The sequence below is a fragment of the Aquarana catesbeiana genome, linkage group LG06 (assembly GCF_042186555.1).
Source record: "Aquarana catesbeiana isolate 2022-GZ linkage group LG06, ASM4218655v1, whole genome shotgun sequence".
Taxonomy (NCBI): domain Eukaryota; kingdom Metazoa; phylum Chordata; class Amphibia; order Anura; family Ranidae; genus Aquarana; species Aquarana catesbeiana.
Genome location: NC_133329.1, coordinates 199,405,980 through 199,425,147, shown reverse-complemented (window position 1 = coordinate 199,425,147; position 19,168 = coordinate 199,405,980). Strand labels below are relative to the sequence as shown.

The window sequence follows — 19,168 nt, the reverse complement described above, 5'->3', positions numbered from 1 at the left end:
CTAGAGGTAAGAAAACAGAAAGAGAAAAAAAAACTCACCCTCGACTTTTACTGAACTGTTGTCCACATAATGTTCATAATGTTATGTCAGCATTTCCTAGAATAACATCCATTCTTGTATATAAGCTTATATGGCTTCAGTCTAAAGTTAAGTTGCATAACTCCACCCATTGTCCTGACATAGTAACTCAGAATAGAAATACCTACACAGCAAAATTACTTTTCTCTGTCCTGTAACCTTCAGAGACTAACACTAATTACATTATAACATTCATGTGTTTCATATATTTTTCAGAAACTTTTATCACTTAAAATAATAATAAACTCAAAATCTCTAACAATACAGGTAATACCATAGGCTCGTCAGTTATTACAGACATTGCAGATGTTGTTATGTCTTTTGGTGTGGTTTCTGGCTCTATGGAGTCCCTGATTTCCTATGGCCTTGGTCTATTCCCTTTGGGTCTGTGGGGGTGCTGGCAGCTTTATTTATGTCAGTAGGGTCATCTCTTGGCATCTCCCCACCATTATACACCACTGGGCTTGCTCTGTCCATAAGGGGCTCTAATAAGTCCGCCCCCTGTTCTGTTGGGGTATCTCCCCGAGCCAGGAGCCCATACTTGCCCCTCCTGATTCCACTGCCCCTCCAGTTGTCCTCCATGCCTCTAGGGACCTGTGGGCTAGCTCTTTGCTGCAGTCTGAGGGTTCCTTCGCCTCCACTCTGCTCTCCGCTCCGCTCTCCACTGACCGTCGTCTGGATACCGCGTGTGCCCACCGAAGGACTTCGGTTGTACACGTGTGTGCTGTGGCTTAGGACCGGCGAGCCTCGCCCAGCTCTCATGTGACTTCCGATCTCTAAGCTCCCGTACTTTCCCTCTCGGTTATGGGCTGCTGCTCCCGCCGTGCTCTCTCCCCTTTTTGGCGTAATTGTACACTCGCACCCGGCTGGGTTTCTACTTCCTCCCCCAGCAGGCTGGAGCGCCTCTCATCTGCGTGTCGCCATCTCCGTCTCTGCAGCCAGCCAGACTCTCCACTGCAACCCCTATCTGCTGTTGACTATTGGCTATTAGCTTTGATGAGGTGCAGCCGTCTTGCTGTGTGCAGCCTGGGTGTGTAAGGGAGCTCTCTCCTCACACGTCCACTCCTCCCAGTTCGAAATATCGTGTTCAGCAATTTTCAAGTCTTGCCACAGATTCTCAATTGGATCTGGACATTGACTGGGCCATTCTAATACATAAAAAATGCCTTGATCTAAACCATTCCATTGTAGCTCTGGCTGTATGTTTAGGGTAATTGTCCTGCTGGATGGTGAACCTCCACTCCAGTCTCAAGTCTTTTGCAGACGCTAACAGGTTTTCTTCTAAGATTGCCTTGTATTTGGCTCCATCCATCTTCCTATCAACTCTGACCAACTGCCCTGTCCCTGCTGAAGAAAAGCTTCCCCACAATATGATGCTGCCACCACCATGTTTCACGGTGGGGATGGTGTGTTCAGGGTGATGTGCAGAAAGTTTTCCACCACACATAGCGTTTTGCTTTTAAGCCAAAAAGTTCAAATTTAGTCTCATATGACCAGAGCACCTTCTTCCACATGTTTGTGTCCCCCAGATGGCTTCTCGCAAACAGGATTTCTTATGGCTTTCTTTTAACAATGGCTTTCTTCTTGCCACTCTTCCATAAAGGCCAGATTTGTAGAGTGCACGACTAATAGTTGTCATGTGGACAGGGGTCCTGCGTGACCTGTTCTGTGATGTGATTATGCTTAAAAAAAAAATTGTTTGGACGATACTTGTCGATCCATGGTGTGCTGGCAAATATTTTTATTGTCCTGTGAGCAGATTCTTCCACCTAAGCTTGTGGATCTCTGCAGCTCCTCTAGAGTTACCATGGACTCGAAACTTGTTTCCCCCCAAGATATGGTCAAGTTTCAAGCCTCAGCTAACCAAAAAGAATTTGACAGCCAGTCATTTTACAACTGTAATACCAGTTACATTTAACAACCGTTATATATTTGATTACTTGTAGCCTATGCCACATAAAATATGCGGGTAGGACTGCAAGGTGACTTAGAGATCGTTTATACAAGCATGGCTACAGTGTGGAGAAAAATAAAAGAACCAACATAGCCAAACATTTTAAGAGGTGTCATGCTGGGGATATTTCCACTATGCGGGTCCAGGTGATCAAAAGAGTACGTGCCCCCCCAAGAGGGGACGCAATGTTTTTTGCTTATTGTGCCGGAGGGAAGTGTTCTGTATATTCCAACTCCAGACTCGCATTCCCTCCGGGCTCAATTTTGAGTGGGATGTGAGCCATTATTATAATTAGGCTGTCTATGGTGATCCCCGAGACTGGTTGAGTGCTGATCATATATTCCTATAACACTGATCTTGGAGACCATTATCCTTCGCTGATTGATATAGATACATACTCTCTTGATATATTGCTCAATCTCGAGTTCCACACAAATTCTGAGTGCATATTATGAAGAAAGATGGCCACAAATTTTAGGAGCTTTTAAACTAGGTATGGGGGAGAGAAGCAATAGCCAGAAGTGAGCAAAGGATTCATAATAGTGGAGTCAGCAGTGATAATACAGCTGTAACATCAAATCCCGGGGTGAGTGCGTGAAAATTTCCGAAACAAAGTCAGAGGAAACATAAGGAGGAAATAATATGCACTCGTACAACACTAAGATGCATACACAAATGCTAGGAGCCTGGTTGGTAAATATCATGGGGTATTCCTTGGATCGGAAGGACAGGGAAGGTAGAAGAGGGGGAGGGTTGTGTCTATATGTAAAGAATGATGTAAGGGTGGTAGGGAGGAGCAACGTTATGAATGGGACATGGGGGGGTGGAATAAGTGTGGGTAGAACTTCAAAGAGAAGTAAGTGGGAAATTAATAGTGGGGAGATGTTATAGGCCCCCCAACGTGAAGGTAGAGGAGGCGCTGGACCTACTATCACAGTTGGAAACGGCAGTGAGACAAGAAAACGTCATCATAATGGGGGACTTCAATTATCCCGATTATTGACTGGGCAGAGGGGACAGCTCACTCACTAAAGGCCCGTCATTTCATGAATGTCTTACAGGACAACTTCATGTCCCAATTGGTGGATTCCCCAACTAAAAAGAATGCCCTGTTGGATCTATTACGATCGATCCGAGTATGATCTCAGATGTGGCAGTACGGGACAACTTGGGATCTAGCGATCATGAGGCACGAGGGAAGCACAAGAACACTAATTTTAAACCGATTAATTTTAAAACGAAAAACAATTTTTCCGAATTGCAGTCATTACTACATGACATCAGTCGGGACCAAATCTTAGAAGCATTGAACACGGAAGAAAAATGGGAATGCTTTAGGAACATATTAAACAAAGGTATCACACAGTGTATTCCAATGGGGAATAAATATAGAGGAGCGAAGGTTAAACCTAGGTGGTTAAACAATAATGTAAAAAGCCTCATTAAAGAGAAAAAAATGGCCTTTAAACAATATAAAGGGGATGGGTCACTGTCAGCGTTCCAACACTACAAGGAATGCAATTAGAAGTGTAAGAACGCAATCAGGACGGCTAAAAAAGACTACGATAGACACAGCGGAGGAGAGTTAAAAAAAAAAGCCAAATACATTTCATAGGTATATTAACAATAAAAAGGCAAAATGAGAACACATTGCCCACATGAAAGACGAGGATGGGAGGATGGTTACTGATGACACAGAAAAGGCAACTGTATTGAATGCCGCCTTTTCCTCAGTTTTTACGCAGGAAAAAGAGGGGTATACCGACCGGGATTAGTGTCATATCACAGGACATACCCTCGTGGCTAACAGAGGCCGGAGTGAAGGAAAGACTTAACAAACTTAATACAAATAAATCACCAGGACCAGATGACTTACACCCAAGCGTCCTCAGAGAACTCAGGTTATAGCCAGACTATTGTTCCTAATCTTTGCGGACAGCATACTGACAGGATTGGTACCAGCTGTTTGGAGAAAAGCCAGTGTGGTACCAATATTCAAAAAGGGACAGAGACAAATCCCTGGAAACTACAGGCCAGTCAGCCTAACATCAATAGTGGGTAAATTATTGGAGGGGATAAGGGACTATATGCAAAAATTTACTCAAGCAATAAAATATTATAAGTAGTTATCAGTATGGGTTTACGAAGGGTCGTTCTTGCCAAACCAACCTGTTAACATGCTACGAGGAAGTCGGCTGCCATCTAGGCAGGGGAAGGCCTGTGCATTTAGTGTACCTGGATTTTGCAAAAGCATTCGATACAGTCTGACATTCGATACTATTAATTTACAAGCTGAGGTCTGCAGGCATGGACCATAAGGTTTGTTCTTGGGTAAAAAACTGGTTACAGGGGCGTGTCCAAAGGGTGGTGATAAATGAACGTGTACTCAGACTGGAAAATTAATGACTCGCGCTTAAAAACAAAACTACCACGTGTATGATTGGAAAGTGTTCCCAACCTAATTAGGAACAAATGTGAAGAATTATATAAACATATAATAATGTGTAACAAAACCAAGTGCAGGGTTGAAAAAGTGATCCAACCCCCCCTTAAGTAAATATAAAGATCTCCAATGATAAATCAAAATATTAGTGCAAAACCATGAGCGTTAAGGACTGCAATGTGTAATGCAGACAAATGACTTGATTTAAAAAATATATAAAAGGAAATCTATACACAAAAAACACCCCAAAAGTGATGTAATAATGCAAAAATTGTCCAAATAATGAAATCCCAGATAAGTGGGTCCACCACCATAGATGAAGTGCCTGGCCGCTTACCGGAACCCCATGACCCCCCCGTTACAGAGGGTCTAAATGGGCTTTGAAGTCCTGCTACTTCGGACCACCAGGGAATCAGAATGGAAACCAGATTGGAACATCAGAAGCTGTGGTACAGATGGATGGATCCACAGGAAAAAGCAAGGTTCAGCCCTCAACGGAGTAATAACATCATGTAGGGAAAACAGAAGAAGGCTCCCATAGTGTAAAATCAGATGATATTTATTAAAAAATGTAATAAACACTCACATATAAAATTAGGAAATTCGTCCTCTGATGAAAGACAGTCTTTGACACCGGCCGGATGTTCACAGGCAGCCCGTCCTGCTGGAGTTACGACAGGGAGGTGACGCGATGACACCGCTCAGCCTCCTCTGCCAGAAGCAGCATCTCCGCTGGGGAAGCTGGTTGTACTGCTGTTCCCTGTTCTCAGTGCCTGGAGAGGGCCAAGACCAAGGTAATGTCGGGCCCCATAGCGCGTGTTGCAAAGGCAGCACGGTAGTATCCTTTCCCCGCTGACAGCGTGGCTTGTATGTGCAGGGGAAAGAGGAAGCCGCAGCGCTCGAGGGGGCGGAGTTACTGCGCTCCAAGCTGGCCCACAGTTAGTGTCCAGCGAGGGTCACTTCTGGGGCATATGACGCCATCATCGGGCGCCAGAGACGCTTGTTCCTGTCTCAATAAACGGTGCGAACAAGGGACGCTGGCTGCTGGTGTTTGAATGGTGAAGAAGCAGCAGAGGCTGTGGACTACCACAGGGGCAGGATGGATCCTTCTGCAGTACCTGCACAGGCAGTGGGTGCCTTCCCCAGCACCTCACAGGTAAGCCTGGAGTGTTTTGTTATCCTCTTGCTATCCTTGTGAGTGTTCCCTCCCCCCCTGTAGAATTGGGTGTAAAGGGACACATTTTCCTCCCTCCTGCACGAGGTGTTACGGACTGATGGGTGGCCTAAAATTACATTATGGGTCATTTATTTTGTCTTGCAGACCAAGACCCAGGACAAGGCCCAAGTGCAGCCACCAAAAAGGAAATGTGCGGTTTGCGAAAGCAAATTGAGCTCCTCATGGAGCAAAGCAGTTTGCCGCACCTGTATAGAAGGCCTTGAAAAGGATGACCCTGTAACCTCCTGTCAGAAAACTCTAATTGACAAGTTTCAGGCTCCCGCAGAGGGTCCGTCTCCAATTAGGGCTTCAGTTGGTAGCGCTCCACAGCAGAGTGTGGAGAGTGAAGACTCTGAGGCTGAAGCCAGATCTACCCATTCTTCTCCGGAAGAATCAGGGTCAGATACAGGGCCCAGGGATAGAGAATCCACAAGGGGCTTGAGGTTTAAGTTATCTTTGGAAGATGTTGATGACTTATTAAAGGCTATCTATATAACACTTGAGATGGAAGAGGAGGAAGTACAATTGTCTAAATATGACCTTATGTACAAAGGTTTGCATAAGAAGTAGTCTAGAGTTTTTCCAGTGCATAGTTCCCTTCTTGATACTATCAAACCGGAGTGGGAAAATCCAGAGAGAAAACTTTTCTTTTCTGGTAACCTAAAAAGAAGGTTTCCATTTGATGAGGACACAGCGCAGCTGTGGAACAAAAATCCTAAGTTAGATGCACCTCTTTCAAGAGTTTGAAAAAACTCGGAGCTGACGATATGGGCACGCTTAGGGACCCGATGGACAAAAGAGGGAATATCCTTCTCCACAGAGCCTGAGATTCAGCTGTTGGGAATCTTAAACCAGCTCTGGCCTCCACTTGTGTAGCCAGAGATTTGGAAGTATGGTTGACACAAATACAAACACATTTGTTGTCAGGTACCTCTAGAGAGCAGTGTAACGACACCCCTAGTATGAAAGGGGTTAAAGTCGTTTAGGACATTCCATACCAAAACACAAAGGCAGCTACCGAACACTTCAATCAGCCGAACAAGGAACCCATACAAATAATTCTCCCCCCAAATACGAGACAAGATGCTCTGTCTTGAGGGTCAAGCAGGAATCAACTCCTTTATTATCACACATGAACACAACAGATAAAATAACAGACTCTTTGCCCCCCCACCCTTGCAGAAGAGGGTGGGTTAAACTGTCCAATGACAATAGACACACAAGTCAGGTGTGTTCAAGCTTATCAGTAAACAGTCTTATCAGCAGGGGGCTGCTGGAGGAATCCCCCCTCCCTCCATAGAGATAAACATCCCAGAATATCAGACACAATAGAACATTGGAATACAGTCCCACCCCAAACTAGCACAGCAAATAGTACACAACACAATGAGGCAGCACACATTATATATACATATATACAGCATCTGACTAGCACAGATCATAGTGGGGTTCTCATTCACCTTGTGCCCCTTAGTGACTCCCATCACAATGGCATATCCAGGGTCCCCAGAGTCTGTGTCTTGGGGGACATGGATCTGCATCTAAAGTAATGCCACCTCAAGGGTCCCCAGGCATACAGCTCACAAAGAGCACCGTTCCCCCAAATGCCAGGGCCCATAATCGGTTGGCAAGTGGCTTGCATTCAGTCCCCTCCAAAAGCCTCTGTCCCGGCTAGGTCTGTCACAAGCAGATTCTGAAATCTTTCCCTCTCCTCTTTCGTGCAGTGGGGTTTTTAGCTGATTCTTCCACAGAGTCGGTAAGAATGTTATCCAGGACTTCGGCCTTAGTGAATTCGGCCAAAAGAAGCCTATGGCTTAAAACCTGGTCAGGTGATGCAGCCTCAAAGTTGAGCCTATGTGGGCTTCCCTTAACGGGTGATTATCTTTTTGGCCCAGGTCTGCAGGAGGCACTGGAACACACGGCCGATAAAAAAAAGGCCTTTCCAGAAAATAAGAAAAAGCCGACAGCCAGAAAGTTTTTTTGTGGCCAAAGTAGGCAACAAAGTCCTAGAGAAAAGGACAATAGGCCCAAAAAAACATTGGACAGGGCACAAGGGCAGAGGTAGAGAGGGCATCTTGTTTAATCCTCCTCAATAACCCGCCAAGCCACTGTGACTCGTGTCTCCCAGTGGGAGGAAGATTGAGGGTCACAATCTCCAGATACTATCAGACAATATTGCGACAGTTGCGTACCTCAACAAACAGGGAGATACGAGGAGTCAGATACTTCAATCTATTGCCCAGGAGATTTTATCATGGGCAGAAGGGAATCTAGCCTCAATTACAGCAGTGCACCTGAAGGGGACACAAAACTGTCTGGCAGATTATCTCAGCTGCTACCGGGTAGATCAAGACAATTGGTCCCTTCATCCCAAAGTCTTTGCGGATCTCACCAACAGATAGGGATGTCCCGAAGCGGACCTGTTCGCAAATCAGAACAATCGCAAGACAGAGAAGTTCTTTTCTCTGAACCCAGGAGATCAATCATTGGGGATCGATGCTCTGGCGAATCCGTGGCGATTCGGCCTCTGTTACGCCTTCCGCTGATCAGACTTTTTCCGGAAGTCCTCTGGAAGTTTCTTCTAGAAGAAACAGATCTTATAGCCCCTTTCTGGCCCAAGAGGCCATGGTTTTCCCTGCTACAGACTCTGGTCTCTGAGCCTCCACTGAGTCTTCTGAAGAAAGAAGACGTACTATTGCAGGGCCCAGTGTCACACCCACAGGTGGTTTCCTTAAGCTTGACGGCTTGGTATCTCAAAAAAAGATACTAAGCACCCAGGGGTTCTCTGACAAGACTCTGGTAAATTGAAGAAAACCAGTCTCTAGAGCCATATATTCCAAGGTTTGGAAAAAATTTAACTCATGGTTATCTAAAAATCAAAGATTAACTCATGATGTTCCTTCAATGCTGGAATTTTTTCAAGAGGGTGTCGACAAAGGTCTTTCGGTTAGTACCTTAAAGGTACAGGCGGCAGCTATCAGTGTTTTCCTCCAGTTTTCTCTCCTGGAAAATCTCACTATAGCTAGATTTTTTAAATCAATTTCTAGGGCCAGGCCAGTAGTGGTGAGAAGTTGTCCAACCTGGGACCTGTCTCTGGTGCTTCAAACTCTGGTAGAATTTCCTTTTGAGCCCCTAGAGGATATTTCAGTTAAGTTACTTACTTTAAAAACAATTTTTCTTTTAGCAATTACCTCAGCTCGTAGGGTAAGTGAGTTACAGGCCCTATCAGTGAGGGAACCTTTCCCCACGATTTTTGAGGATCAAGTGAGAACTGATCCAGGTTTTTTGCCTAAGGTGGCCAGTACATTCCACAGATCTCAGGACATCGTACTGCCAACCTTTTGTAGTTCGCCACAGGGCGACCAAGAAAGAAAGTTTAGTTTTTTAGACGTGAGAAGGATTCTCCTCGTCTATCTTGAGGTCACCAAGACCTTTAGAAAAACTGATGCCTTGTTTATCCTCTTTTCAGGAGCACACAAGAGAAAAAGTGCATCTGAAGCCACATTGGCTAGATGGATAAAGTAAGCTACCTCTGAAACTTACAAAATTAGGGAAGTTCCTCCGCCTTTTGTTACTGCGCACTGAACAAGAGCCTTGTCTGCGTCTTGGGCTGAGAGGGCTGGTGCCTCACCGGAACAAATTTTCAGGGCTGCCACATGGTCCAGTTATTCGACCTTCATTAAACATTATCGCCTGGATCTCCTATCTGCTCAGGAGCAGGCGTTTGGTCGTAAGGTCCTTCAGGCAGTTGTCCCTCCCTAGACTGGTAAGTTCTGGCTAATCATCTCATGGGCTGTCCTGGAAGACGCTTAGAGAAAAGCTGAGTTAGACTTGCCAGTAACTCCTTTTCTGAGAGTCTTCCAGGACAGCCGGATTCCCACCCAGTTTTTGTCTGGAAGTTATGTGTATTATGCATATGTTTTACAGGGACGTCCTACGGTTCTTGAGAAGACTGACATGGGGCCTGGAGAGCCGCCTTTTATCCGGTGGGGGTAACGTGTTTCCTGTCCTGGTAAGAGGAGCCCTAGGTCTTATGGGCTGTCCTGGAAGACTCTCAGAAAAGGAGTTACCGGTAAGTCTAACTTTTTTTTCACGCAAATAGAGCTTTCTTTTGGTGGTATTTAATCACCACTGGGGTTTTTATTTTGTGTGCTACAAATGAAAAATTAAAAAAAAAAAAAATTTTTCTTTGTTTCTGCTATAAAATTTTGTCAAATAAGTAATTTGTCTTCCTAAATATTGTCCAAAATATATACTGCTACACTTTTTTGGTAAAAATAACCAAAATTAGCAAAATTAGTGTATATTCGTCTGTGTGAAGGTTATAGAGTCTACAAGCTATAGTACCAATCATTGAAAATTGATCACACCTGATGTACTGATGGCCTATCTCATTTCTTGAGGCCCTAACATGCTAAGATAGTACAAATACCCCCCCCCCCCAAGTTACCCCTTTTTGGAAAGTAGACTAAAGGTATTTAGTAAGAGGCATAGCAAGTTTTTTGAAGTTGTAATTTTTTCACACAATTCTTTGGAAAATTAAGAAATTACTTTTTTTTTTCACAAAAATGTCATATTAACAAGTTATTTCTCACACACAGCATAGGCATACTTGCGACTACACCCCAAAAACACATTATGTTACACATCCTGAGTATGGCGATACCACATGTGTGAGACTTCAAAGCCTGGCCACATAGAGAAGCAAGGAGTACTTCAGGCATTATCCACTTTAAGACCAGACCTTACACTTTGTATTGTATTTTTGCTAGAAAATGAACCCCCAAACATTATATATTTTTGTAGCAGAAGCCCTAGAGAATAAAATGATGGGTTTTGCTAATTTTTCTGTCACACTGTATTTGTGCAGCAGTTTTTTGAACGGTCCCCCCTGTCCATCCCACGGTCCCCCCTGTCCATCCCACGGTCTGTCTCGTCGGATCCTGAATCTGATTGGGCTGCCGTGGACGGGGCCCACCCTGCGGGGTCTGCGGCCTCGCTCCTAGATATTTCGGACAGTGAGGATGATTCCTCTGCCCCAGTGGCTGCGCACGAGAAAGCGCTGGTGGACGCACTGATTGCATCTGTGCGGGAAATTTTAAAAATGGAGGATGCAACCGTGGTGGAGGTGGATCCCCCGGTTTCTTGGCTGAACAAAACCACCATGATTCTGGTTGAGGACTCTCCGGCCTTTAAAGATCCGGCTGAGAGAGTCTCTGAGCCGCACTATGTTCACTATTGCGGGTTCGGCGCTTCGTCCGATCTTGGCTATTGCCCTGGTGTCTCAAACGCTGACAGAGTGGGCGAAGCTGTTGCGCCGTGACCTGGAGGGTGACCAGTTTCCTCCTGCCTTCACTTAATTAGCGGACCAACTGGTCCAGTGGCTGCAGTTTGTCTGCGATGCCTCTTTGGACGCAGCTTCCTTGCTTTCTAAGCTGTCTGTTTCAGCGGTAGTGCTTCAAATTGTATTGTGGCTGAAGTGTTGGACTGTGGACCAGGCCTCTAAAAAAAGCCCTAACTGATCTGCCTTTTCAAGGCAATCGTTTGTTTGGGGCCACTCTGGACGATATCATTAAGAGTGTCACAGGGGGAAGAGTAATTTTCTTCCACAGTCAAAGAAGGGGAAGGAGCCAAGTTGCAAGCGTGGTCCTTCCTTCTCGGCGCACAAAGTTTTTTCGTCCCTCAGGGTCCACTGACAAAGGCTCAAAGTCTTTCAAGCCCCCCTCGGGAGGCTCCAAGCGACCCTGGTTGGGCAAACCGAGAGCTGGTTTTTCCAGACCCCCAGATAAGGCTCCTTCGTCATTAAGAGGTGCCCTCACCCACAGTCCAGATGGGGGGGAGTCTTCGGTGGTTTCCGGGCTCGTGGACCTCTCTGATAAATGACAAGTGGGTCCACAGAGTGATTCTGTCTGGTTACAAGATCGAGTTCCAGACTTTCCCCCAAGCAGATTTTTTCTGTCCAATCTGCATCTGTCTCCGGACCGCTTGTTAGCCCTCTGGGGCGCAGTGCAAGGCCTATTGCTCCAAGGGGTGATTGTCCCAGATCCGGTGTCGGAACTTTTTCAGGGCTTTTATTCAAACCTGTTTACGATCCCCAAAAAAGAGGGTACCATACATCCGATTCTGGACCTCAAGGCCCAGGACTGCTATGTGTGGGTGCGGAAGTTCAGAATGGAGTCCATTCGCTTCGTTTTGGCATCTCTTCATCAGGGGGACTTTCTTACCTCCATCGACATCGAGGTTGCCTATCTGCACATTCCGATTTGTGCACAGCACCAGCGGTTCCTCCGCTTTGCTGTGGGAGAGGAGCATTATCAGTTTGCTGCATTAGCCTTTGGTCTCGCCTCAGCTCCTCGGGTCTTCTCCAAAGTGTTGGCCCCGGTTCTGGCACTGCTGCGCCAGCGGGGAATTGCTGTTCTGGGCTACCTGGAAGACCTTCTGCTGCAAGCAGAGTCCCCAGCGATCCTGAGGGGCGACGTGGAGATCACTGTTCAGACTCTGGCAGATTTTGGGTGACTGATAAATTACCAAAAGTCTGCGTTGATTCCAGTTCGAAAATTGGTTTATCTGGATTTGAGTCTGGATTCCGCTCAGGCCAGAGTGGTCCTTCCGCAGGACAAACTCCAGAAATTACAAGCGGCAACCCGCTTACTGCTGTCCAGCAGGTGGGTCTTCCTGCGGACTTGCATGTGGGTGCTGGGCCTGATGGTGTACGTTTAAGATGGTCCCGTTCACAAAGTTCCATGCTAGATGCCTGCAAAAGAAGATCTTGTTAAAATGGGACAAATGTTCAGAGTCTCTGGACAGTCAGATTCGGCTTAGTCAATGAACCAAAGGGTCCCTGATCTGGTGGCTTTGTTCCCCGGCTCTTCGGCAGGGGAAATCCTTTCTCCCTCTGTACTGAACGGTGGTTACCACCGATGCCAGTCTGTCCGGGTGGGGAGGAGTCCTGGGCCTGAGCTCGACTCAGGGTCACTGGACGCTAGAGGAATCCAGGCTACTTATCAACATCTTGGAACTCCGGGTGATCAGACTCTGTCTGGATCATTGGACGGGTCAACTTCATAGGCTCCCGATACGGAATCCAGTCAGACAATGCCACTGCAGTGGCCTATGTCAACCACCAGGGAGGGAGAAGGAGTGTGTTAGCTGGCCTCGAAGTAGCCTTGAAGTCCTTGAAGGTCTATTCAAAGACCTAGCCTGCAGTGATGGGTGAAGATTGGGTCTGGCTGTGTATTCCAGCAGTATCCTGCGGTGGGAATGGTAAGTTTAAAAAAAAAAACAAAAGTAGGTGACATCCGAGAGGCAGAGGAGTGGATTGCCACCTGTAGAGGGGTCCGAGACCGATTTACAGCAACTTGGCAGCCCTGGATAATGTATGCCTCCGATCCTGGTCACATATCCTCTAGCTTAGATGTGGCCCTCCTTAAATTAGCTGACCCAACCCTGAAGGGACGCCTTAAGGATAAATAAATGGGAACCTCACATTAAGTGCCAATATACCAGTTTGTCATATACCCAAATGGGGGAACGGGGAAGAGACACGTCTTTTCTTTCTTAGCGCGTATAGTGCTGTTGAGGGGGATCGGAGGGGAGGCGGAGCTGGACGCGAATTCCCAGGTATGTTCCATTCTACTTTTCTTATTTCCTTTTCTTCTACCTTTCCTACTTGTTAAAATACTAAGATTTAGTTGGTTATGGTTGACTTCTTAAAGGTAGCCAATATGTTTGAAGTTAAGAGGCGGACAGAAACGGACAGGCAGACTGACTGGATAGGCTTTGGAGATCTGATGCCATGAGCTACCCTGATCTGTAGGGGGTATTGGCACTTTTGTGCCAACATGGTGCAGATACCTAGCAATGGGAGGGTCTGGGAGGGGGGGGCTGTGGGGGTTGGTCAGATGGAGGCGTTAGTTGCCCCCCTGCCTTCACGTGCCCCTGCCCGTCCCATCCCCTCACTTTATACGATAAATAAGAGGGAGGAAGAAGTCGTATAAGATGCCTGTCCACTCTCTATAGTCTGGCTACTGAGACGTGTTGGCCTCATTATTCCGCCACCTGACCAACCTGTTTTAGCCACTGTCTGCAATACCAGATACAGTTATGGAAGTTTCACATTTATTATTTCTGGTTCGAATTTTTATTATTTATTTTTATCCTTATTTTCATTTCTATTTTTCTCCTTTAAATAACAAAAAAATAGGAATGATTGGTGTATTACCTGAAGCCATCACTTGTGGAAGATGTAACTATGTTTCTATGGTTTGTTATTTTGTAATGTAATACCCTGTCTGTCATAAATAAAGATTTATAAAAAAAAAAACAGAAAAACAAAAAAAACACGAAGAACCTGGGAAAGGAACACATATGGTTAACTTTAAGGGATTTCTTCTAAGTAGCAAATGCCTTGCCTGTTTTTCACCACTAGAGGGTGTATTGTAACGTACCTGGTGTTTACTTGTCATGCTCCGTTTTTTCTGTGTCTGGCAGTGCTCCTTTGGAGACAGCATTGCCCTCATCCTGGTCTGCCAGTTGTTCGAGGCCCTGGGGCCGCCCGCCTCCTAGTCCACGGCATGCTACCCTCCCCCCAGAGGCGGATTCAGACGATGGGAGTGGGGCAGCCAGCATCCCCCCACGTTAATGCAGCCCCTCTCTCCCCCCCGAGCTATCCCGATAACGGGACCGCCTCGTCCACACACACGCACGTGTGGGGGGTCAGCTCTGGTAAAGGGCCACCGTAGGATGCAAGGGGCGTGGCTTAGGCGCGGCCGGCGTGCACGGGGGGTGAGCGTGCACGGCGCAGGCTCAGTGACTATAAAGTTTGTGACTCTGTAAATAGTCTGGTGGCTGATGGAGGGATACAGAGTATACTGGGGCATGTAAGCACTGTGTAGGTGTGGATACAGGCATTTAAAGACACACCTGCTGGGCATTAGGCATTTTTTTTGCTGGACTACAGCTCAGTAGTGGATATATATTGTGGGTACCTCTGCATTTTGTGTTTAGGACTATGTCTTCCAGAAAGTAAGGTAGGGGAAATACAGCAGGGTGGAGCACAAGGGTGCCGCTGTCAGGATCTGAGGATCCTAGTCACGCTTCCACTGTACTATCCTCCCCTGAAAGGCCAGAGGCGACTTGCCAGTCTGAGGCATTGAGGCTGTCAGGCATAGTGGCTACATCCAACATTTTAGCCTCTGCATACGTCACTAAGGACGATTTGGCTTCAGCATTAGCTGGGTTGGAGGGAAAAATAGCCAACATGATCACGTCTGTCTCCCAGTCCGGGAAAAAACGCGAAAGGTCCCCTTCTCCCCCTCCTGACCTTCCAGTACTGGAACAGGAATGGGCAGATGACATTGAGGTGCCATTGGGTGACCGGGAAGGAGGACAGGCAGATGACTCCTCTTATGAGGATTCCATCTCAGGGGAGTGCTTTTCAGCCTCGCAATCCCAAAAACTGCTAGTCCAATCCCTTACAGAATTGGTTCGTTGCATATAAGTTGCCCCCAGCGGAGGTGGCTGAGGCGCCCTTTTCTTCTTTGGGTTCTTTGAGGCCTTCACAGGGTCCACATGTTTTCCCTTTACACCCACTGCTGGAGCAACTAATATATGCAGACTGGGATCACCCAGATAGATATTTTGTTCCTCCTGGGAGATTTTCTCTTCTTTATCCCATGGAGGAAAAGTTCACTAAAAAGTGGAGTTTTCCAGCAGTGGATTTAACATGTCCAGTAGACAATGTCCAGGTTTTTGAAGATCCAGCTGACAAGAAGCTGGAATCTTTACTTAAAGCCTCCTTTTCTATTGGTGGTTCAGCAGTACAGCCTGCAGTAGCAGCGATAGGGGTTTGTCAGTCCTTAAAAGACCAGCTCAAGCATGTCATTAAAGGTCTCCTTGCTCAAGGGGAAGCGGCCTGCAAGTTAGCAGAGCTGCCAAGAGCCTTCTGTTTTGCGGTGGATGCCCTTAAAGATTCTATTCAACAGGTGTCACGCTTTGCCTTCTTATCTGTGCATATGCACAGAATTCTCTGGTTGAAGCATTGGTCAGCTGAATTGCCGTGCAAAAAGCTATTGGCAAGTTTCCCTTTTCATGGGGAACGGTTGTTTGGAGACGACTTGGATAAGTATATCCAAAAATTTTCAGGTGGTAAGAGTGCCCTTTTACCAGTTAAAGAAGGAGTAGGCGTCCTTCATTTAAACGTTGTTCTTCCCCAGCACCAGGTGCTGCAGCCTCCAGGCAGTTTCAATGGGCTTCGCCGTCGGGTTCAAGAGGTAAGCCTCAAGACCAAGCACAAGGCCAGAAGAAGCCCTGGGGGCAGAAGCGTACAAAACAGAGTCCTAAGGCCTCCTTATGAAGGGGCGCCCCCACTCGTTCGAGTGGGGGGAAGGCTTCTGCAGTTTTCAGGAGCCTGGCGGGAAGAGATCTAAGATAGATGGGTCATCTCCACAGCATCTCTAGGCTACAAGCTAGAGTTTTGGGAGTTTCCACCATTTCGTTTTCTAAGATTGAATGTTCCCAGAGACCCGTTAAAAAGAAGGTCTTTATCCCAGGCACTGGACCGGTTGACGTCACAGGATGTGACTACAGAAATTCCAACAGAGGAGCAGGGCATGGGTTTTTATTCGAATCTCTTCACAGTGCCAAAACCGAATGGAGATGTCAGACCCATTCTAGATCTCAAAGATCTATATCAATTCCTAATCATCCGCTCCTTTCACATGGAGTCAATCCGGTCAGTCGTGTCCTCTCTGAGGGGAGGAGAATTTCTAGCATCAATAGACATCAAAGATGCATATCTGCCCCGCTCACCAGAAATTTCTGCGATTCGAGGTGAAACAGCGCCATTTTCAGTTCGTGGCCTTGCCCTTTGGGTTAGCCACTGCCCCCCGGGTGTTCACAAAAATTCTGGCCCTGGTATTAGCAACATTAAGGGTCCTGGGTATATCAGTAACGGCATACCTAGATGACCTGCTGCTTATAGATCAGTCGGTTACACGGCTAGACCACAGTGTGTCCAGCACGGTCAAGTATTTATAACACCTGGGTTGGATTCTCAACCTAGAGAAGTCAGCCTTATGGCCAATAAGAAGGTTAGAGTACTTGGGTCTGGTTATAGACACAGTCCAAGAAAGGGTCTTTTTGCCAGGGCTATAAGAGTCCTGGTCCGTATCCCAATAGGGGTGCCCGGGTCAGGCGATCCCCCCCCTATCCGCAGGTACTACTTTTCAGACGGTTCACTACTGTCCCTGGCCGAGCACAACATAAGGTCTGAATACACTTTGACCTGCTCCACTGTATGATTCCAGTTTCTCTTTTCCATGAGATGTTTCATGTTGCCGAATACAACTGAATTTTGCTCATATCTAAATGTAAAATTTGTTATCTGGGCCTTTGTTGGGCCATTTAAATGTTTGGTCTATATCTTGTGATACTTTAAAATAAAAACATATTGAAATAAAAAAAGAGTCCTGGTCTGTGTGGTCAAGGGAAAGAAGTATCCCTCCATTCGCCTTTGCATGAGGTTGCTAGGGAAAATGATGGCTTCATTCAAAGCTATTCCCTATGCCCGATTTCATTCAAGACTGTTGCAAAGCAGTATTCTGTCTGCTTGGAACAAGAGGATCCAAGCCTTGGATTACCCAATGTACAGTGGGGACTGAAAGTATTCAGACCCCCTTTCACTCTTTGTTATATTGCAGCCATTTGCTAAAATCATTTAAGTTCATTTTTTTCCTCATTAATGTACACACAACACCCCATATTGACAGAAAAACACAGAATTGTTGACATTTTTGCAGATTTATTAAAAAAGAAAAACTGAAATATCACATGGTCCTAAGTATTCAAACCCTTTGCTCAGTATTTAGTAGAAGCACCCTTTTGATCTAATACAGCCATGAATCTTTTTGGGAAAGATGCAACAAGTTTTTCACACCTGGATTTGGGGATCCTCTGCCATTCCTCCTTGCAGATCCTCTCCCAAATTTTAAAGGATTGGGGGCTTTCGGGCTCAGTGGTGACTACCCTGATTTAATGCAAGGAAGTCGGCTTCTAGGGCCATTTATTATAGGATCTGGTGGTCCTATATTTCCTGGTGTGAAGCCAAAAGATGGCATCCTCGAAAGTATGTTATAGGAAGAATTCTTGCCTTCCTAGAATTGGAGGTAGAAAAGAAGCTAGCCTTCAAGGGTCAGATCTCGGCCTTGTCAGTATTTTTTTAAAGACCGCTTACTTCGCATTCTTTGATCTGGGCCTTTATGCAAGGGGTAACTTGTATAACTCTGCCAGTCAGGCCGCCATTGTGCCAATGGGATTTGAATTTAGTTTTATCAGTCCTGCAAAGACAACCCTTTGAGCCTTTGCGCCATATTCCCTTGATCCTTTTGACAAGGGAGTTGTTTTTTTTTTTTTTTTGTTGCAGTAACTTCGGCAAGGAGAGTCTCAGAATTGGCAGCCTTTTCCTGTAAAGAGCCATACTTAATTATTCATAAAGACAAGGTGGTGTTGCATTCTCACCCAACCTTTTTGCCGAAGGTAGTGTCCAGTTTTCACTTGAACCAAGATGTCTACTTGCCTTCTTTTTTCCCAGAACCTCGCTCTGCAGAAGAAAAATTGTTGAATTCTCTCAATGTGGTGAGAGCTGTCAGTATTTATCTGAAGGTGACCGCTCAGATGCGGAAGACTGATGCCTTGTTTGTGCTGTCAGAAGGGACCAGAAAAGGGCAGGCAGCGTCAAAATAAACTATTTCACAGTGGATTTGTCAGGTTATAATTCAGGCTTATGGATTGAAAAGAAGGGTTCCACCTTTTCAAATTAGAGCACACTTTACCAGGGGCATGAGTGCGTCATGGGCAGTGCGTCACCAGGCCTCTATGGCTCAGATTTGCAAGGCCGCGACTTGGTTGTCAGTACATACATTTACTAAATTTTACCAGATGGTAAGGCGGCAGGAGGATGCCGCTTTTGGGCACAGTGTGTTTCAGGCAGCAGTATAGATCCTCACGTCTGATGGCGGCCTACTTTGATATGTGTCTCCCTCCCCTCAGGGGCATTGCTTTGGGACATCCCACATAGTAATTAATATGGCTGCTCTTTGTCCCGTGATGTATGATAAAGAAAATAGGATTTTTAATACAGCTTACCTGTAAAATCCTTTTCTTGGAGTACATCAAGGGACACAGAGGTCCCTCCCCTCTTGCTGGGATATACATTGCTTTGCTACAAAACTGGTACTTCCTGTATGGGAGGGGTTATATAGAGGGGGACTTCCTGTCTTTGGGTGTGCCAGTGTCCATTCACCTGTAGGTGGCGTATAACCCACATAGTAATTACTATGGCTGCTCTGTGTCCCGTGATGTGCTCCAAGAAAAGGATTTTACAGGTAAGCTATATTTGTAAGTGTTTTTAACCCTTTTAAGTAATATAAACTTTTGCTTCTGCAATTAGAGACGCCTTTTTTTCCTTTTCATATATAAT

At 46.0% G+C, this 19,168-nt stretch overlaps 1 protein-coding gene across 4 annotated transcripts in view; it reads left to right on the top strand.

Moving 5' to 3' along the window:
* NUBP1 (NUBP iron-sulfur cluster assembly factor 1, cytosolic) overlaps nucleotides 1-19,168 on the top strand; it is a 583,247-nt gene that overhangs the window by 527,784 nt on the left and 36,295 nt on the right. The window lies entirely within an intron of this gene.